Below are 22586 nucleotides of genomic sequence, written 5' to 3' on the forward strand. Positions count from 1 at the left end.
TAAACTCCAGCGCTCCTCTGTGCACTTCCTTGTAATATGCAGTTTCAGCCAGAACTCTAAGTCCATTTCACCAGAACCTCCATACCAAACCACGGCTGGACTTTGGTTCTGTACCTGGTGTTCGCTAGAACCGTACACCTGTACCGCGGGTGCACCCAGCACTCTACTCCGCATCGGCACTGTACATCAGACCCTGCAGCACTGTACCGCAGAGGCACCTCTGCACTGTCGGTGGCGGCTCTGGCGCCCGTAACTGCGCTAGTTCGGCAGCACTTGGGGAGGATGCACCTCGCACGGTACCGCGGGTGAACCCGGCGCTGCCAGCACTGACCGCGGCTCTCTTTGTGACGCAGCATCTTTGCTGCCTCGTACTTTTTTAGTCAGGCTGCTCCCTAACCTTCTCTTAGGCTCCTCTGTGCATTTCCTTGTAAAATGCACGTCCAGAAAGAACGCTTTTGGTCATTTTCACCAGAAACATCATACTGGACCACGGGTGAACCATGCTCCGTACCCGGTGTTCGCTAGAACCGTACAACAGCGCCGTACCGCGGTGGACACGGCGCTGCCCTTCAGACCCACTCACTGCGCCGCAGATACACGTCAGCTCCGTACGGTGGACGCAGTGGGGCACGTGACTGCGCTAGTTCGTCAGCGCCTTGGGGCGGGTGCACCTGGCATGGAAACGGATCCGCGGCTGAGCCCGGCGCTTCCCGGTGGCACCGCGGCCGAGCCCGGAGCTTCCCGGTGGCGCCGTGGCCGAACCTGGCGCTTCCCGGTGGCACCGCGGCACTTTGTGTGGAAGAGCCTTTGCTTCCTTATACTGTTTAGTCAGGCTCGCTTCTTAAATGCCAGCGCTCCTCTGTGCACTTCCTTGGAATATGCAGTTTTAGCCGGAACCCTAAGTCCATTTCACCAGAACCTCCACACTGAACCACGGCTGGACTTTGGTTCTGTACCTGGTGTTCGCTAGAAACGTACACCTGTACCGCGGTGTACACAGTGTGGTAACGCGGGTGCACTTCAGACCCACTCCCTGTTCCGCAGAACTGCGATAGTTCGGCAGCACTTGGGGCGGATGCACCTCGCAGGGTACCGCGGGTGAACCCGGCGCTGCTGGGACTGACCGCGGCTCTCTTTGTGGCGCAGCGTCTTTGCTGCCTCATACTTTTGTAGTCAGGCTGCTCCCTAAGCTTCTCCTAGGCTCCTCTGTGCACTTCCTTGTAAAATGCACGTCCAGAAAGAACGGTTTTGGTAATTTCCACCAGAAACGTCATACTGAACCATGGGTGGACCTTGGCTCCGTACCCGGTGTTCCCTAGAACCGTACAGCCACACCGCGGGCGGACAGCAGCGCCGTACCGCGGTGGACACGGCACTGTCCTTCAGACCCACTCACTGCGCCGCAGATACACGTCAGCTCCATACGGTGGACGCAGTGGGGCACGTGACTGCGGTAGTTCGTCAGCGCCTTGGGGCGGGTGCACCTTGCACGGTAATGGTACCGCGGCCGAACCGGCGCTTCCCGGTGGTACCGCGGCACTTTGTGTGGAAGAGCCTTTGCTTCCTTATACTGTTTAGTCAGGCTCGCTTCTTAAACGCCAGTGCGCCTCTGTGCACTTCCTTGTAAGATGCAGTTTTAGCCAGAACCCTAAGTCATTTTCATCAGAACCTCCATTCGAACCACGGCTGGACTTTGGTTCAGTACCTGGTGTTCGCTAGAACCATACACCTGTACCGCGGGTGGAACACAGCACTACTGCGGGTGCACTCGGCACTGCACTTCAGACCCACTCCCTGTTCCGCAGACGCACCTCTGCACTGTAGGGAGCGGCACGGGGGCGGGGGGTGCGGTAACTGCGCTAGTTCGGCAGCGCCTTGGGGCGGATGCTCCTCGCACGGTACCGCGCTGCCAGCACTGACCGCGGCTCTCTTCGTGATGCAGCATCTTTGCTGCCTTGTACTTTTTTAGTCAGGCTGTTCCCTAACCTTCTCTTAGGCTCCTCTGTGCATTTCCTTGTAAAATGCACGTCCAGAAAGAATGCTTTTGGTCATTTTCACCAGAAACGTCATACTGGACCACGGGTGGACCTTGCTTCGTACTCGGTGTTCGCTAGAACCGTACAGCCACACCGCGGGCGGACAGCAGCGCCTTTCCGGGGGTGCACCCAGCACTGTACTCCGCATCGGCACTGTGCGTCAGACCATGCAGCACTGTACCGCAGACGCACCTCTGCGCTGTAGGTAACGGCACTGGCGCCCGTAACTGCGCTAGTTCGGCAGCGGCCTTTGCGGATGCACCTCGCACGGTGCCGCGGGTGAACCGGCGCTGCCAGGACTGACCGCGGCTCTCTTTTGTGACGCAGAGTGTTTTGATTCGTTATACTTTTAGTCAGGCTGCTCTCTAAGCTTCTCTCCAGTGATGGCGAGCCTATGACACGCGTGTCAGAGGTGACACGCGAACTCATTTTTGGTTGATTTTTCTTTGTTAAATGGCATTTAAATATATAAAATGAATATCAAAAATAGAAGTCTTTGTTTTACTATGGTTGCAAATATCAAAAAATTTCTATATGTGACAGGGCACCAGAGTTAAGTTAGGGTTTTTCAAAAGGATGACACGCCAAGCTCAAAAGGTTCGCCATCACTGTCTGGGCTCCTCTGTGCACTTCCTGGTAAAATGCACGTTCAGAAAGAATGCTCCTGAGTCGTTTTCACCAGAAACGTCATTCAGGACCACTGTGGACCTTGGCTCCGTACCCGGTGTTCCCTAGAACCGTACAGCCACACCGCGGGCGGACAGCAGCGCCGTACCGCGGTGGACACGGCACTGTCCTTCAGACCCACTCACTGCGCCGCAGATACACGTCAGCTCCGTACGGTGGACGCAGTGGGGCACGTGACTGCGGTAGTTCGTCAGCGCCTTGGGGCGGGTGCACCTCGCACGGTAACGGTACCGCGGCCGAACCCGGCGCTTCCCGGTGGTACCGCGGCCGAACCGGTGCTTCCCGGTGGTACCGCGGCACTTTGTGTGGAAGAACCTTTGCTTCCTTATACTGTCTAGTCAGGCTCGCTTCTTAAACGCCAGTGCGCCTCTGTGCCCTTCCTTGTAATACGCAGTTTCAGCCAGAACTCTTAAGTCCATTTCACCAGAACCTCCATACCGAACCACGGCTGGACTTTGGTTCTGTACCTGGTGTTCGCTAGAACCATACACCTGTACCGCGGGTGGAACACAGCACTGTACTGCGGGTGCACTCGGCACTGCACTTCAGACCCACTCCCTGTTCCGCAGACGCACCTCTGCGCTGCAGGGGGCGGCACCGGGCCGTAACTGCGCTAGTTCAGCCGCAACTTGGGGCGGATGCTCCTCACACGGTACCGCGGGTGAACCCGGCGCTGCTGGGACTGACCACAGCTCTCGTTTGTGATGCAGAGTGTTTTGATTCGTTATACTTTTAGTCAGGCTGCTCCCTAAGCTTCTCTGAGGCTCCTCTGTGCACTTCCTTGTAAAATGCACGCCCAGAAAGAACGCTTTTGGTCATTGTCACCAGAAACATCATACTGGACCATGGGTGGACCTTGCTTCGTACCCGGTGTTCGCTGGAATCGTACAACCTACCACGGGTGGACAGCAGCGCCGTTCCGCGGCGCACACCGCACTGTCCTTCAGACCCACTCACTGCGCCGCAGACGCACCTCAGCCTTTGCCGTGGACGACCTGGGGCACGTGACTACGGTAGTTCGTCAGCGCCTTGGGGCGGATGCTGCTCCGCACGGTACCGCGGACGAACCCGGCGCTTCAGGGTGGTACCGCCACAGTTTTGTGTGGAAGAGTCTTTGCTTCGTTATACTGTTTAGTCAGGCTTGCTTCTTAAACGCCAGCGCTCCTACCGCGGGTGAACAGCGCCGTACCATGGCGTACCGCGGGTGGACACAGCACGGTACTGCAGACCCACTCACTGTACCACAGACGCACCTCGGCTCTATGCCCTGGACGCACTGGGGCAGGGAGTGGCGCCAGTTCATCAGCGCCTTGGGGCGGAAGCCGCTCTGCGTGGTACTGCGGCGAACCTGGGACTTCTAGGTCGTTCCGCGGCTCTCTTTTGTGACGCAGAGTGTTTTGCTTCGTTATACTTTTAGTCAGCCTGCTCTCTACCCTTCTCCTAGGCTGCCCTGTGCACTTCCTCATAAATTCTACTTTCAGAAGGAACTCTGCTAAGTGATTTTCACCAGAAACGTCATACTGGACCACGGGTGGACCTTGGCTCCGTACCCGGTGTTCCCTAGAACCGTACAGCCACACCGCGGGCGGACAGCAGCGCCGTACCGCGGTGGACACGGCACTGTCCTTCAGACCCACTCACTGCGCCGCAGATACACGTCAGCTCCGTACGGTGGACGCAGTGGGGCACGTGACTGCGCTAGTTCGTCAGCGCCTTGGGCGGGTGCACCTCGCACGGTAACGGTACCGCGGCCGAACCGGCGCTTCCCGGTGGTACCGCGGCACTTTGTGTGGACGAGCCTTTGCTTCCTTATACTGTTTAGTCAGGCTCGCTTCTTAAACTCCAGCGCTCCTCTGTGCCCTTGTAATATGCAGTTTCAGCCAGAACTCTAAGTCCATTTCACCAGAACCTCCATACCGAACCACGGCTGGACTTTGGTTCTGTACCTGGTGTTCGCTAGAACCGTACACCTGTACCGCGGTGTACACAGTGTGGTAACGCGGGTGCACTTCAGACCCACTCCCTGTTCCGCAGAACTGCGCTAGTTCAGCCGCAACTTGGGGCGGATGCTCCTCGCAGGGTACCGCGGGTGAACCCGGCGCTGCTGGGACTGACCTCGGCTCTCTGTGGCGCAGCATCTTTGCTGCCTCGTACTTTTGTAGTCAGGCTGCTCCCTAAGCTTCTCTTAGGCTCCTCTGTGCACTTCCTTGTAAAATGCGCGTCCAGAAAGAACGCTTTTGGTCATTTTCACCAGAAACGTCATACTGGACCACGGGTGGACCTTGCTTCGTACCCGGTGTTCGCTAGAACCGTACAAACTACTGCGGGTGGCCGCTGCGTCGTACCGTGGTGTACCGTGCCGTACCGCGGGTGGACTATACCGCCCGTGCATTGTACTCCGCATCGGCACTGTACGCCAGACCATGCAGCACTGTACCGCAGACGCACCTCTGCACTGTAGGGGGCGGCACCGGGCCGTAACTGCGCTAGTTCGGCAGCGCCTTGGAGCGGATGCACCTCGCATGGTACCGTACTCCCCGGAGTACGAACACCCGGTGTTCGCTGGACTGTACCGCGGGTGTACTGGGCACTGTACTTCAGGCCCACTCCACGCCACCGCAGAGGCATGTCTGCACTGTCAGGTGGACGCGCTTGGCCACGTAACTGCGGTAGTTCGTCACCGCCATGGGGTGGATGCTCCTCGCACGGTACCGCGGCTGAGCCCGGTTTTTTGACCCGGCGCTGCCAGGTTGTACCGCGGCTCTCCTCTGAGGAAGTGTCTTTGCTTCCTTACACTTTTTAGTCCAGCTTCTCCCTAACCGTCTCCTAGGTTCCTCTGTGCACGTTCTTGTAAGATGCAGTTTCAGCCAGAACTCTTGGGTCATTTTTACCAGAACCTCCATACGGAACCACGTGGTACCTGGTGTAACCGCAGTGCGGGTGGACCACAGCGCGATACCGCGGGTGCACTCGTCAAGGTACTTCAGACCCACTCCCTGTACCGCAGACGCACCTCTGCACTGTAGGGGGCGGCACCGGGGCCCGTAACTGCGCTAGTTCGGCAGCGCCTTGGGGCGGATGCACCTCGCACGGTGCCGCGGGTGAACCGGCGCTGCCAGGACTGACCGCGGCTCTCTTTTGTGACGCAGAGTGTTTTGATTCGTTATACTTTTATTTATTTTTTATTTTTTAAAATATATCTTATTGATTTTTTTACAGAAAGGAAGGGCGAAGGACAGAGAGTTAGAAATTTCGATCAGCTGCCTCCTGCACACTCTCTACTGTGGATGTGCCCGCAACTTCAAGGTACATGCCCCTGGCCGGAATCGAACCCGGGACCCTTGAGTCCGCAGGCCGATGCTCTATCCACTGAGCCAAACCGATTAGGGCAGATTCGTTAGAGTCAGGCTGCTCCCTAAGCTTCTCCTAGGCTCCTCTGTGCACTTCCTTGTAAAATGCACCTTCAGAAAGAACTCTCCTGAGTCATTTCCACCAGAAACGTCATACTGGACCACGGGTGGACCTTGGCTCCATACGCGGTGTTCGGGGAACCGTACAAACTACCCCGGGCGGACAGCAGCACCGTACCGCGGTGGACACGGCACTGTCCTTCAGACCCACTCACTGCGCCGCAGATACACGTCAGCTCCGTACGGTGGACACAGTGGGGCACGTGACTGCGGTAGTTCGTCAGCACCTTGGGGCGGGTGCCGCTCCGCAATGTATCGGTACCGCGGCCGAGCCTGGCGCTTCCCGGTGGCACCGCGGCTGAACCTGGCGCTTCCCGGTGCTACCGCGGCTGAACCTGGCGCTTCCCGGTGCTACCGCGGCTGAGCCTGGCGCTTCCCGGTGGTACCGCGGCACTTTGTGTGGAAGAACCTTTGCTTCCTTATACTGTCTAGTCAGGCTCGCTTCTTAAACGCCAGCGCGCCTCTGTGCCCTTCCTTGTAAGATGCAGTTTCAGCCAGAACCCTAAGTCATTGTTACCAGAACCTCCATACGGAACCACGTGGTACCTGGTGTATCCTAGAACCGTACAACCGCACCGCGGGTGGATCACAGCACGATACCGCGGGAGCACTCGGCACGGTACTTCAGACCCACTCCCTGTACCGCAGACGCACCTCTGCGCTGTAGGTGGCGGCACCGGGGCCCGTAACTGCGCTAGTTCAGCAGCAACTTGGGGCTGATGCACCTCGCAAGGTACCGCGGGTGCACCCGGCGCTGCCAGCACTGACCGCGGCTCTCTTTTGTGACGCAGAGTGTTTTGATTCCTCATACTTTTAGTCAGACTGTTCCCTAAGCTTCTCCTTGGTTCCTCTGTGCACTTCCTTGTAAAATGCACGTTCAGAAAGAACGCTTTTGGTTATTGTCACCAGAAACATTATACTGGACCATGGGCGGACCTTGCTTCGTACCCAGTGTTTGCTAGAACCGTACAACGTACCGCGGGTAGACAACTGTGCCATATCGTGTTGTACTGCGGTGCACACAGCATTGTACTTCAGACCCACTCACTGTACCGCAGACGCACCTCTGCACTGTAGGTGGCGGAACCGGGTCCCGTAACTGCGCTAGTTCAGCAGCGCCGAGGAGCGGATGCACCTCGTACGGTACCGCGGGTGAACCCGGCGCTGCCAGCACTGACCGCGGCTCTCTTTGTGACGCAGCGTCTTTGCTGCCTCGTAGTTTTTAGTCAGGCTGCTCCCTAACCTTCTCTTAGGCTCCTCTGTGCATTTCCTTGTAAAATGCACGTCCAGAAAGAACGCTTTTGGTCATTTTCACCAGAAACATCATACTGGACCACGGGTGAACCATGCTTTGTACCCGGTGTTCCCTAGAACCGTACAGCCACACCGCGGGCGGACAGCAGCGCCGTACCGCGGTGGACACGGCACTGTCCTTCAGATCCATCTCACTGCGCCGCAGATACACGTCAGCTCCGTACGGTGGATGCAGTTGGGCACGTGACTGCGGTAGTTCGTCAGCGCCTTGGGGCGGGTGCACCTTGCACGGTAACGGTACCGCGGCCGAACCTGGCGCTTCCCGGTGGTACCGCGGCACTTTGTGTGGAAAAGCCTTTGCTTCCTTATACTGTTTAGTCAGGTTCGCTTCTTAAACGCCAGCGCTCCTCTGTGCACTTCCTTGTAAGATGCAGTTTCAGCTAGAACCCTAAGTCATTTTTACCAGAACCTCCATACGGAACCACGTGGTACCTGGTGTATCCTAGAACCGTACAACTGCACCGCGGGTGGATCACAGCGCGATACCGCGGGAGCATTCGGCACGGTACTTCAGACCCATTCCCTGTACCGCAGACGCACCTCTGCGCTGTAGGTGGACACACTGGGGTACATAACCGCGCTAGTTCGGCAGCGCCTTGGGGCGGATGCGCCTCCCACGGTACCGCGGGTGCACCCGGCGCTGCCAGCACTGACCGCGGCTCTCTTTTGTGACGCAGTGTGTTTTGATTCTTCATACTTTTAGTCGGACTGCTCCCTAAGCTTCTCCTTGGTTCCTCTGTGCACTTCCTTGTAAAATGCACGTTCATAAAGAACGCTTTTGGTCATTGTCACCAGAAACATCATACTGGACCACGGGTGGACCTTGCTTCGTACCCGGTGTTCGCCAGAACCGTACAACGTACCGCGGGTGGACAGCTGCGCCGTACCACGGTGCACACAGCATTGTCCTTCAGACCCACTCACTGCGCCGCAGACGCACCTCAGCCTCTGCCGTGGACGACCTGGGGCACGTGACTATGGTAGTTCGTCAGCGCCTTGGGCGGATGCTGCTCCGCACGGTACCGCGGACGAACCCGGCGCTTCAGGGTGGTACCGCCACACTTTTGTGTGGAAGAGTCTTTGCTTCATTATACTGTTTAGTCAGGCTCGCTTCTTAAACGCCAGCGCTCCTCTGTGCACTTCCTTGTAAAATGCAGTGTTAGCCACAACTCTAAGTCATTTTCACCAGAACCTCCATACGGAACCACGGTGGGCCTTGGCACAGTGCCTGGTGTTCGCTAGAACCGGACACCTGTACCGCGGTGTTCACAGTGTGGTACCGCGGGTGCACTCGGCACTGTGCGTCAGACCCTGCAGCACTGTACCGCGGGAGCAGTCGGCACTGCACTTCAGACCATGCAGCACTGTACCGCGGGTGCACCCAGCACTGTACTCTGCATCGGCACTGTGCGTCAGACCCTGCAGCACTGTACCGCGGGAGCAGTCGGTACTGCACTTCAGACCATGCAGCACTGTACCGCGGGTGCACCCAGCACTGTACTCCGCATCGGCACTGTGCGTCAGACCCTGCAGCACTGTACCGCGGGAGCAGTCGGTACTGCACTTCAGACCATGCAGCACTGTACCGCGGGTGCACCCAGCACTGTACTCCGCATCGGCACTGTGCGTCAGACCCTGCAGCACTGTACCGCGGGTGCACCCAGCACTGTACCGCGGGTGCACTCGGCACTGTGCGTCAGACCCTGCAGCACTGTACCGCGGGTGCACCCAGCACTGTACCGCGGGTGCACTGGGCACTGTGCGTCAGACCCTGCAGCACTGTACCGCGGGTGCACTGGGCACTGTGCGTCAGACCATGCAGCACTGTACCGCGGGTGCACCCAGCACTGTACTCCGCATCGGCACTGTGCGTCAGACCCTGCAGCACTGTACCGCGGGTGCACTCGGCACTGTGCGTCAGACCCTGCAGCACTGTACCGCGGGTGCACTGGGCACTGTGCGTCAGACCCTGCAGCACTGTACCGCGGGTGCACTCGGCACTGTGCGTCAGACCATGCAGCACTGTACCGCGGGTGCACTCGGCACTGTGCGTCAGACCCTGCAGCACTGTACCGCAGACGCACCTCTGCGCTGTAGGGGGCGGCACCGTGGCCGTAACTGCGCTAGTTCCGCAGCAACTGGGGGCGGATGCACCTCGCCGGGTACCGCGGGTGAACCCGGCGCTGCCAGCACTGACCGGGGCTCTCTTTGTGATGCAGCGTCTTTGCTTCCTTGTACTTTTTCAGTCAGGCTGCTCCCTAAGCTTCTCCTACTCCAGTGATGGCGAACCTCTGACACGCGTGTCAGAGGTGACACGCAAACTCATTCTTTTTGTTGATTTTTCTTTGTTAAATGGCATTTAAGTATATAAAATAAATATCAAATATATAAGTCTTTGTTTTACTATGGTTGCAAATATCAAAAAAATTCTATATGTGACACGGCACCAGAGTTAAGTTAGGGTTTTTCAAAATGCTGACACGCCGAGCTCAAAAGGTTCGCCATCACCGTCCTAGGCTCCTCCATGCACTTCCTTGTAAAATGCACATTCAGAAAGAATGCTCCTGAGTCATTTTTCAGCAGAAACGTCACACAGGACCACGGGTGGACCTTGCTCCAACCCGGTGTTCGCTGGAACCGTACAACCTCCCACGGACACAGCACTGTACTTCAGACCCACTCCCTGTACCGCAGGCGCACCCCAGCCTATGCCGTGGACGACCTGGGGCACGTGACTACGGTAGTTCGTCAGCGCTTGGGGGCTGGTGCCGCTCCGCATGGTACTGCGGGTGAACCCGCACTTCCCGGTGGTACCGCCCCACTTTGGTGTGGAAGAGTCTTTGCTTCGTTATACTTTTTAGTCAGGCTCGCTTCTTAAACGCCAGCGCGCCTCTATGCACTTTCTTGTAAAATGCAGTTTTAGCCAGAACTCGAAGTCATTTTCACCGGAACCGCCAAAGCGAACCACGGTGGGCCTTGGCACAGTACCTGGTGTTCGCTAGAACCGTACAACCTACCGCGGGTGGACAGCAGCGCGGTACCTCGGGTGCACTCGGCACTGTACTCGGACCACGCAACACCGCACCGCAGACGCATCTCGGCTCTCTGCGGTGGATGCACTGGGGCACGTACCTGCGGTAGATGGCCAGCACCTGGGGTGGACGCACCTCGCACGGTACAGCAAGCGAACCCGACGCTTCGAACTTGGTGCTTCGAGCCCGGTGACCCCGGGTCTTCCCGCGGCTCTCTTTTGTGTGTGAAGTGTTTGCTTGTTATATTTTTTTTTTCTGAGAACACAATCGATCCACATTTTAAGACTAACTTTAATCTCAAAAATCCCATATCCATTCGCCCATTTCTTTTTTGCTGATTTCACTTAAACTTAAAAATATATGGTTTGTCAAACAAAGACTGGAAATAAATATTTACCATGCCTGTTACATGTAACACACAGAAACAGCTTTTAACAGGAATTCATTGACTTTTCCCATGACATTTTTTAAAAATTATAAATACAGGTATCAAAACAATCCTGAACATATGTATTTTTAAAATATATTTTTATTTATTTCAGAGAGGAAGAGAGAGAGAGAGAGAGAGGAGAGAGAGAGAGAGAGAGAGAGAGAGAGAGAAACATCAATGATGAGAGGGAATCATTGATTGGCTGTCTCCTGCACACCCACTCCTGGGGATCAAGCCTGCAACCTGGGCATGTGCACTTAACCAGAATTAAACCCAGGACCCTTCCGTCCACAGGCCGATGCTCTCTCCACTGAACCAAACCGGCTAGGGCCTGAACATATTTTTGATACTATTGGTAGTCAGCACCCACACTGCTTCAAACATTAAAACAATTTGAGACAATTTCATTGTACCCGCTACTTTAGACAATTTAAATTGAAGCTTTTTCGCTAAGCAAGATGGATAAAGCATTCCATTTCTTTTTTTCCTTCTTGAGACTTTTCTTTTTAGTAAAAATCACCATAATTTCATCTTGTAAATCTGAATTCTGTTTTGAATACTCCAGCTTTATGTGTAAATGACCGTGCCTTAAAACAAATTGTGCTACATTTTTTTCTCCTGTTACCTGAGAACATACTGTGAATACAAATACTAAACATATTCTTACACACGTCTGGGTTTTGTTTACCAGCTGGCATTCTTTCACTTAATGGGTGGCTATTTTGCATTGTAATGTTTAATCAAGACATTAACATGAGCAGGAGATTGTTGGTTTAAGACAAGTTTGAGATCCACTAAAATTAATTGTTGTTTGCTTGTCCTCCTGGCGGCTGTGAAAGCATCCCATTACCTTTGGACACCATTAGATGTCTCAGTTCCTGAAGTCCAACTTCGAATGCTCTGTGAATTTTGCCGTTTTGCCGATACTGGTGTGCTCTGTGCCTCTACCATTCCACTGGAATTATTTATTCCATGCATGTTAATTTTGGTTACAAATCTAACTGACGGAGGAGCTTCTGGGTATTTAGGTCCACATTCTACTTTCAGGCTATATAGGCCGTTTTTATAATTTGTCCTTGGTGGTCCAATAATCATACCTATGCACCTTGAAAGTGTCATATCTTCATCGTCTTCAAGGCCCTAGCTAACTAATCGCCCGCTCCTTTTTGTCCTTCCTCAAGTTCTTCCAACAAGCGAACATGAGGAGGAACTTTAACTCCCGTGGAGCCCACCATCTTCTTCTGCACCTCTGCTTTGTTATACTCTATAGTCCGGCTCGCTCCCTAACCTTCTCTAAGGCTCCTCTGTGCACTGCCTTGTAAAATGCAGTCTTAGCCAGAGTTCTGGCTAAGTCATTTTCACCAGAACCTCCATACGGAACCACAGCTGGACCTTGGCACAGTGCCCGGTGTTCGCTAGAACCGTACACCTGTACCTGGGGGGTGGGAGAGACACAGCATGTACTTCAGCCTCACTCACTGTATCGCGGATGCACATCAGCTCTACAAGGTGGACACATTTGTGCATGTAACTGCGGAAGTTCATCAGGGGCTGGTGCACTAGTGGGCAACCCGGTGCTTCGAACCCAGCGCTTCCGGGTCCTACTGGTGGCACTCTCTGTTGAGGGAGATTCTTTGCTTCATTATACTTAAAAAAATATATTTTTAAAAAAATTGATTTCAGAGGGGAAGAGAGAGCGAGAGAGATAGAAACATCAACGAAACAACCTACCAAGGGTGTACTACAGCACCGTACCCCCATATACAGGGCATTGGCGCTATACTTCTCACCATGCAGCACTGTACCGCACACACACAGAGGCACTGTATGTGGTAGCTCGTCAGCGCCTTGGGGCGGGTTCGCCTCCTACGATAGATAAGATACCGCAGGCGAACCTGGTGCCTCAAACCCGGCGCTTGGAACCTAATGCTTCTGGGTTTTACTGCAGCACTCTGTGAAGAGTGTTTGCTTCATTTAACTTTTTTTTGGTAGGCTCGATCCCTGACATGCTCCTATGCCAGTGATGGCGAACCTATGACAAGCGTGTCAGAGGTGACAGGCGAACTCATTTTTTTTGGTTGATTTTTCTTTGTTAAATGGCATTTAAATATATAAAATAAATATCAAAAATAGAAGTCTTTGTTTTACTATGGTTGCAAATATCAAAAAATTTCTATATGTGACAGGGCACCAGAGTTAAGTTAGGGTTTTTCAAAATGCTGACACTCGGAGCTCAGAAGGTTCACCATCACTGTCCTATGCCAAGCATGTCAAACTCATGTCAAACTCTCATTCAGCCCACAATGAATATTTTTTGTGGCCCAGCCAATATAACAGTATGTAAGAAACCTTTTAATAAAAATTTCGTAACTTAATTTTTACAACATCCTGTTATACATAATTATTAGTAATGAACTACAACGTTCACTAATGACTGATTACTATAATCGTGTTGCGTACATTTCCCTTATGCGCCTTATGCACAGGCGCACCATTTCTCTCCACCAATACTAGCAGCGAATATGTTAGCAGCCGATTGCCACGTCATTAGTCTTGGACTGACTTGTTTGGTGTGCGCAACAGAAATATTTCGTGTCCAGAAAACAAAAAAATATAGGTTTATTTGCATTATATTTATTAATTTGTGCAGTTATTCAGTGTCTGGTAAGTTAATGTTCAAGAAAAAATATTTATTAAAATGTTCTATTATTTTATGTTATCGATGACTCATTTATTTCAGTCCTTTGTATTCAGCATGTGTCTACCGAGATAAACCTACGTTTCTATGAAAATTGAAGCGTTTGTTTTTCTGAGGCCCACATAAACTTAAACCTTGTTTATTTGGCCTGTGTTAGCCTCTGAGTCTGACATGCTTGTCCTACGTGCATCTGTAAAATGCAGTTTTAGCAAGAACTCTAAATCGTTTTCACCAGAACCTCCACACTAAACCACAGGCGGACCTGGGCTCCGTAGCTGGTGTTTGGGGGTGTACAGCAGGGGTACCTCTGATGTGCGCGGTGGCATTGTACTTCAGACCCACACAACACTGTACCGCAGACACACGTCAGCTCTGCCTGGTGGACGCACTTAGCCTGGAACTGCGGTATTTGGTGAGCATCTCAGGCGGAAGTGCCCTAGCCCTTCCCCATGTTGCCGGGCACTCTTTGGTGAGGAAGACTCTTGGCGTCCTTACACGTTTTCGTCAGGCTGGCTCCCTGGCCTCCTGGGCTTCTCTGTGCTCTGCCCGGTGAAACCCAGTTTTAGCAAGAACTCGCCTGTCACTCTCACCAGAACCTCCCTGCCCGCCTCCCTGTCTGATCACTCTGCGTATCTATCTGATCAGGATCCTGATCCTTCATCATTTCCCAGGTGATATTTGATTGCCCTGTCCCATCCTCAGCAAGGATTGTGTTAGGTTTGCTTAAGCAGCGCTTCCCTTTTCCCTGATGTCATTTTCCATCCATTGCCCCATTCTCCTCCTTGGCTGTGTATTCTCACCCCCTCATGCTGTGTTTGGCATGGAGCCCAGTCTCTCCTCCACTGTGAAATCACAGGGCAGGGGTCCCAATACCTGTGCTACGGTCGGCCTTACCATCTTCAGTACGTGTCATTGGATATTTTTCTCTCTAACAGTGGCACTACGGGGCAGCACAGCTCAGCACCTTAGTTGGCACGAACCCCACCTTCCTGTGCAACTCTATCCATAGCTTCCTGCACAGCAGCGTCCTGTGGCTGCCACTAGTGATGCCATTGGTGCTGCTGCAGTTTTTACCTTGGTCTTGTACCACAGATGTGCCTTGGCACTGTACCTTTCAGACTTTCCAGGGTACTTTCTGTGAATTCTTCACTTCAGCGTACTTGGTTTAGGCTCCCAAATCATCTTCTCTGAGGCTCCTCTGACATCTTCCTTGTAAAGTGTCGTTTTAACAAGAGCCCTGCTGAGCCAGTTTCATCCATCTCTCTCTCTCTCTCTCTCTCTCTCTCTCTCTCTCTCTCTCTCTCTCTCATCTTTCACACACACACACACACACACACACACACACACACACACACACCATCCCTTTCTGCATCACTTGGCACACTGCTCCCAGCACTCTTCCAGGCAGCTCTAGGACAACGTTACTTTTGGAGCGCCCCCAGTTTAGGCTAAAAACACAGGGGAATGTAGCAGCCATCATGCAACATGTATGCGCATAACCAGAGGTGCCCCTAGGCGGTGGCAGCTGTTGTTGGGTCCAGCTGGTGCATCACCCCCATGGCTGGCAGTGTCCTGCTTGCTGTGCCAAATGCTTTGAAAGGTGCTCCGGACTTCCGCGCAGAAATAGAAAGACACAAAAGTAATTGCCACGAAGGAAGATGGTTTTTACTGTAACGAAATCATTCAGAACAGAGAGCCCAGCAGGCTATGCGGGGCCACCACAAAAGTGTCCTGCAAGATTAGCTGAGACAGAGAGAGATGCGGCTGGGGGGGGGGGTGCAGGGGGAGGGGGGTGCGGGGGACGGGATCCCTTATGGGGGTTTGTTTAAACAGGAAGGAGCGAAGCAAATAAACATGTGTATGAGCTTTGCCTTTGCCTGGAGAGTTTGAATAGTTTTGGTGAGCTCTGGGGTATAACATTGGTCAGCGGCTGTGTAAAACCCTGTCACGGAGAGAGTAAGGATCTTGGAGGCAATTTTGAATCTTAGGACCCATCTATGGCACCTAATTGCTGCAGTAGATCAAAGTCCATGACACAAACCCTTCCAGGTTCCCATTCCCCTCATTCTCTGTCCATTATTTCTTTCCAATACAGCGTTTTGTTGTGTAAAAGATAGATAATACTAAATCTACCACCTTAGCCATTTTTAAGTGCATAGCTTATGAGTGTTAACTATACTCGTTCTCACTAGATCTCTAAAACTTTTTGATCCTGCAATCCAGAGACTGTATAGCCAATTTATGCTAATAACACTTCTCTACTTCCCCAACATTTGGTAATCTTCATTCTACGTTTCTTTCCATGATTTTGACTACTTTAGGTACTTACTCCGTGCAGTGATTTTCTTTCTTATGACTTTGCGTATTTCTTTTAGCATCGGTCCTTGGTGCTCATTCATGCAGTAGCCATGACAGGATTTTTCTTAGGGCTGCATAATGTTCCTTCATATGTAAATGCCCTATTTTCTCTATTTCTCTCTCAGCTGTTGTAATGGACATGGGGTCCAAATATTCCTTTGAGATAAACTTTGAATGGTTTTGGATAAATACCCGAAGTGGGGTTGGTAGAGAATATATAACCTCTCTTTTTGATATTTTTGAAGAACCTCTATACAGTTTTTTAATAACGGCTGCACTGTCTTACCTTCTCACCAACAGTGCACTTGGGGTTCAACTTCTCCATTTCCCTTGCAACACTGTTGTTTTCTGCTATTTTGATGGCTGGCATCCTGATGCATGTGAGGTGATATTTCATTGTGGTTTCGACATATATATTTCCCTGATGATTTGTGATGATGAGCATCTCTTCATATGCTTGCTGGCTGTTTGTATATTTTCCTTGGAGAAATGTCTATTCAATCACTGTTTCCCTTTTCAACTGGGTTATTTGTTTTGTTGTTCATTTGTATAAGCTTCTTAAATGTGCTGGGTAGGAAACCCCTTATAATTTACAATTATTTTCATCCATCCCACAGGTTGCCTTTTACTCTGTAGTTTTCTTGGACTTGGGGAAGTTTTAAAGTTTGAAGTCATCCAACTTTTCTATTTTTCAAACAATTTTAAGAACGATGTGTTTGTGAATTTCTTGTGTAATGAATATAATTGCGTTCACACTGATTGCTGTAATAGTTTTCTACAGCTAGGTAACAAATTACCACAAACTTAGGGGCTTAAATGAAAGCCATTTATTAGTTTTTAGTTCTGTAGTCAGAACTGCTCCTGCTGCATTTGGAGCTGAGCCCAGTCTCTCCCCAACTCTAAAATCCTAATAGCAGAGGTTCCTACACCTGTTGCGATGGCCCTGAGTAAAGCCCATCTTACCATTTTAACAAGTACCATTGAATAGCTTTTTCTCTTTACAGTGGCAGTGTACAGACACTTCCTGCCTCTTTCTGGGCAGCGCCTACCTCTGCATTGCATGGGGCACCAGGAGCGCCATCAAATGCAGCCCCATAGGGTACCCAGCACCCACGGGACAAGGATTCTTTGCGTCACTGTCCTGTGGTCAAGGTTCAGGACCTTCTTCTGGGCGCATTTGTGTACTTCCTTGTTAAACCCAGTTTTAGCACCAGCGCTGCTAAATCCATTTTCACCAGAGTCCCCCAGCTTCTGGGATATCAGATCAGAAACCTCCCCCTAACTGATCCCCGTGGACTGCCTCCGCAAGAATGCTGTTGGCTTGGTAAGTGGGAGCCCGCCTTCTCCCTAATGCTTCCTCGTGGTCATTTTTTCATGCCCACCCTGCTCCTTGGCTATACATTCCCACTTGACCTTATTGTGTTAGGAATTAGGCGCAGTATCTCTCCCACTAGGAAGGACTACTTGGAGTTGTGCCTGTACCTATTGCTGTGGTCCTGAATAATACTGTCTGGCCATCTTAAGCGTTATGTCACTCTGCCACACCTCGCAGCGCAGCGCAGCGCGCTAGTGCACAGTCGTGGGTCCTGAACCCTATATGCCGGGTCACACAGCCCCCACCGTGCAAGTCGCAGTTTGGGCTCCTCCTAGCACCCTGCGGGGCTCACCCTGAGGGCTCGCTCTTCAGCGCTGCCCTCTTCCATGCATCAGGAGGAGGACTCAGGTGTAGGAGCTCCCTCCTTTAGTCTGGGAAGTCATGGCAACATCCGACAAAACACACACACACACACACACCCCAAACCAAAAACCAAAGCCCAAAAGCCAAAAAGCAAGAAACAATGCAATACTCATCAGGAAGTTATTGTACCCCAGCCAGCAGTGCTGCTTAGGTGTGTGGTCTCTGGTGGGTCCCACTGGAGAGCCCAAGAGGTCTCAGGCCCTATCTTAGCCATCTGGGGTGGTCTGCTGCGCTCCACTTCGCCAGTGGTTGTGTACACATGCCCTGGACTTGGTTTAAGCAGAAAGAGTAAGCTATACAGACACAAATATGATTGCTATGAAGGAAGAAGTTTGTATGATACTGTGTCCTGGAAACAGGAGGCCAAGCCGGACACACAGGGTCCCCCGGGAAGTGGCCTGCAACATCAACAGGCAGAGGGGAGAGGGGGACTGGGAGCAGGAGCCTGGTGGAGTTTTTCTCCAGAAGGAATGTGCAAAGCAAAGAAGAGGTACAGACTCGTGACTTATCCATGTCTTTCTAGGTTATCCGGTTTGTTGGCGTATGATTGTGTTAGTGGTCTCTAATGGTTCTTTGCATTTCTCTTGTAAATTGTAATGTGTCCTTTTTCATTTCTGATTTTATTATTTGAGTCCTCCCTCTTTTTGTCTTGGTTGTCTAACTAAAGGGTTTCAATTTTGTTCATCTTTTCACAAAGGCAACTCTTACTTTGTTGATTTTTTTTCTACTGTCTTTCCAATCTTTATTTCATTGACTTCTGCTCTAATCTGTATTATTTCTTCCTGCTGCTACTTTTGGCTTAGTGTGTTGTTCTCTCTACATTTTTCCTTGAGGTTAAAGTTAGGCTGAGTTTTTTTTTTTTTTTTTTACTTTTACTATATTGTTTTTCCGTTATAAACATCCCTTCTAGAACGGCTTTTCCTGCATCGTGCAAACTTTGACTTTTTTTCCCCATTTTTGTTTGTATCAGGATACCTTGTAAATTCTTTTATGAGTTCCTCTTTGACGCATTAGTTCTTTCAAAGCTGTGGTTTAATTTCCACATATGATTAATTTTTCAAGTTTTGTTTCACTAGTAATTTCTGTCTTCACACCATTGTGGTCCGAAGAGATAGTTGTATGAATCAAGCCTTGATATGCAGTCTACTTTCCAGTCACTCCATCTCCTCCTGCTGCAGTGGCATCATGCTTGGCATTGCAAGTGGCCCTCCAGGAGCAGAGGGCACTCAGCTCCTGAACCCTCCAACTGTAGGCGGGAAATCATGGCAATACCCGAGAAAACAACAACAATATAGCCAGAAAGCAGCCAGAGTGACCACAACCAGCAGTGGCCCCTCTGTTGGTGAGCCCAACCATCTAAGTACATACAAATCCTGTCCTCTGGTGCAAAGCTATTCTGCTCGCTGCTCCAATTGCTCTAAAAAACGTACCCTAGACTTGTTTTTCGCAGATAAAGTAAGACACACAGACACAAAAATGATTGCCAGGGGGGAAATATTTTTGTTATATTCATGGTTTCCTGGAAACAGCAGGTCAGTCCGGGAAGGGCTCCTGGAGAAGCGGGAAGGAATGGGCTAAGCAAGGTGAGCAAAGGGTACGTACGTGCACACGATAACTGGACAGTTTGAATAGTTTCTGCAGACTGCCTGGAGATTGGATCTCTAGTTGTCTGGTATCTGGCCCTGTAATGAAGGGCTAGGGCCAGAGGTCTGATAAACGGAGATGAGAGGGCAGTTTGGACTCAGGGACTGGTTCACTTGCACATCAAAGCTTTGCTGGAAGGCACATTGTCTCCTTATGTCTGGGAATTAGTTAACCCTGGGAAGGGGGGACCCCTGGGTCCTTGGGCTTCAAATTTCAGAGCATCAGGAATACATAAAATAAGAAAATATAGGTGATACAATTGACCTTGTGATAGTGAGGCATCTTGTAGAGGCTTTGGTGGTAAGGACGGGAGATACTTCAGCCATGAAATAATTCTATACTGTTGCAAGTCAACCAGTGAAGACATTTGGAAGTTTAATAGGGGGCAAAGCTCAAGAATATATATAGTTCTCATATTAATGACTTCACTGTATGGAAAGGCAATAATAATACTTTTTTTAAAAAAAGTTAAAACTCCAGAGGACATAAGCTTTGAAATGACTTTTGAATTAAAGGAAGGAACAAGGGTGAGGTAAGTAACATTGTCAGTCCTGATTATCACCAGAAGTTAAAAATACTATCTTTAAGGGCTACAGGTTGTGGTTTTACTAGCAAGAAAAAAAGAAAGGAAAAAAAATTAAAAATGGGTAGGGAGAAACAAGAGGGGAAGGAAAGAAAAAAGAGAAAGGAGTGGGATATGGTAAGAGTTGGTAAAGAATTGTGTATTGGAAATCAACTATGTCAAACCATGTCCCAGCTATGCCACTGTATGGAGTTGTATTACAGGTTTATCTACAGAATATAAAAGTGGAAAGGAATTGGTTTTGACTACATGGAAGGAAGAATAGGATGGGAAAACTATAATGGATAAGTTAAATCTCATTCATGTGCATATTTTATTTATTTATTTAATCCTCACCCGAAGATATGCTCCTTCTATTGATTTTCAGAGAGGCGAGAAAGGGAGGGTGGGAGGGGGGAAGAGAGAGAGAGAGAGAGAGAGAGAGAGAGAGAGAGAGAGAGAGAGAGAGAGAGAGAGAGAAACTGTCTATGGGATGCCTCTTGCACACACCCTGACTGGAGAGCGAACCTGCAACCAAGGCACATGCCCCAACTAGGAATTAAATCTGCAACCACCTGGTGCACAGGATGATACTCCACCCCACAGAGCCCCCAAGCCAGGGCTCATTGTGCATAATTTTAAATTGACGTGTGGGAAATACTGTTAGAATTGTAGTCGCCTGCTCCATTGCCATGCCTTTGCCCACATTTACTCCTGACAAACAGGAGCAACCACGAAAAACATTGTCTTGAGCTCTGGTGGGTCATCTCTAGGTTTAGTTAAAAATAGGCTTATAGTGCTAGTTAGTGATTCTCTGACTTCACACATTACACATTACATTCTTATCTGATGGATGAGGATTTAACCCATTCACACAATCTCCTCCTGCACTCTAGCCCGTCCCCACATTTACGCTGCCATCCTCCATTTGTCCACCATATAAGTCTGTAGTTTTTAAGCTATGTGTTTCTTCTTGTTCTAATGATCAGTAAGATGAAGACATTACATTATCATCCTTCCCTCTCCTTTTGGATAAAATTTTTGTCAAGGATGGAGGTCATCTTACAGGGAGGAATCAAGGACAAGACATAATGGATGGAGATATTTTGTGACCCTCCTAATTAATTTTAAAGTCATGATTTGGATGTGGAATATGAGTGAATCCTTTTCCTTTAAAAATGACATTATACTCTTTAAAGAGGTGAAATGCCACGCCAGTGGGTGAAAGCTTCCTAGTGATTTCACCTGACTATGAATAGGTAGATGTGTACAGTAATATAATTTTTGAGGTAAATAATCCAATCTCTTACCGGATGGAATCTAAATATATTTTTATTTATTTATTTTTTTGATTCGGGATTAGGACCTAACCCTAGCCAGATAGCTCACTTGCCCCCAGTCAGGGCATATACAAGAACCAACCAATGAATGCATAAATAAGTGAAACAACAGATTGATGTCTATCTCTCTCTCTCTCTCTCTAAAATAAATAAATAAAAATAAAAAACTAAAGAAAAAAAAGAAATGGGACCTAGGTTTTCCCTATAGCATTTTCCTTTTAAGACATTAGCCTAATGTTAGCTTAAACAGCTTATAAAATATAGGAATTATTGGAATTTTTATGACTTGTGAACATAAAAAAGCAGTTTTCATTCTGATGAAGAAAGGAGAATGTGAAATAACACATACGTAGGATAACTTTTTTTCTCTATGGGGGAGGGACTGAAATGCATATAAAATCAACCTAGGATCTTTTAAATAAATGTTTGCTGAATGAATGGGTTGTGATCTATAATGGGATAACAAAGGATTGAGGGGAAATATTAACTTTTAGAGCTCAACTTTATAGATAATTAAGCTCTGCTAAAAAGTCCCCACGGCCACTGGACAGAAATCTGGCCTGGAAAGATTGCGCAGCTGACGCACGATGGCACTTCCTCCACCTTTATGATAATGTCATGTTGGGATAAAAAAAAATGCTGCCAAGTAGCCCTAGCCGGTTTGGCTCAGTGGACGGAGTGTTGGCCTTTGGATTGAAGGGTCAGGGTTTCAATCCTGGTGAAGGGTATGTACCGTGGTTGCAGGATCCCCAGCCCTGGTCCCGCACACACATGGAAGTTTCTCTCTGTGTCACCCTCTCCCTTCCACTCTCTATAAAATAAGTGGAAAAATCTCCTCGAGTGAGGATTAACAACAATAAAAAAAAATTTGCTGCCAAGTAAACTAAAATGGAATGATTTCTTGTCATTTAGTAGTTGTATTTCAACCTTAGTGAAAGAACTCTTTCATACTTAGAAATAGATTATTATGTATCAACCTGGTGGGTGCATAAAAAGGGAAACATAAAACTGGCTGCAGTGTTGCAAGAACTTCACCTTTTTCTAAATCACTTTTTGGTTCAGTTGTTGAACGGCTGTGGTTTTCCATGCTGTACTGTCTCCTGTGCCACCAAACGGGCTTAAAAGTGCTTCGCTATTGAATCCAGGGATTCTCCCCACGCAGCCGATGCTATTCAGAAAGTTTTCTTGCTGGCATTTTCTTGATCTAACCAGAAGAGGTTAATGGATTCTTTTCAGGTTACATTCAGGATTCATTTTCCTTCTTTAATGATTTTTTT

At 50.0% G+C, this 22586-nt stretch overlaps 1 pseudogene; it reads right to left on the reverse strand.

Moving 5' to 3' along the window:
* Window positions 1–11769: 11769 nt before the first annotated feature.
* LOC118662226 lies at window positions 11770–12204 on the reverse strand (annotated as a pseudogene).
* Between the last annotated feature and the right edge of the window lie 10382 nt (window positions 12205–22586).

Source organism: Myotis myotis, unplaced genomic scaffold (assembly GCF_014108235.1).
Source record: "Myotis myotis isolate mMyoMyo1 unplaced genomic scaffold, mMyoMyo1.p scaffold_m19_p_8, whole genome shotgun sequence".
In the NCBI taxonomy this organism is placed as follows: domain Eukaryota; kingdom Metazoa; phylum Chordata; class Mammalia; order Chiroptera; family Vespertilionidae; genus Myotis; species Myotis myotis.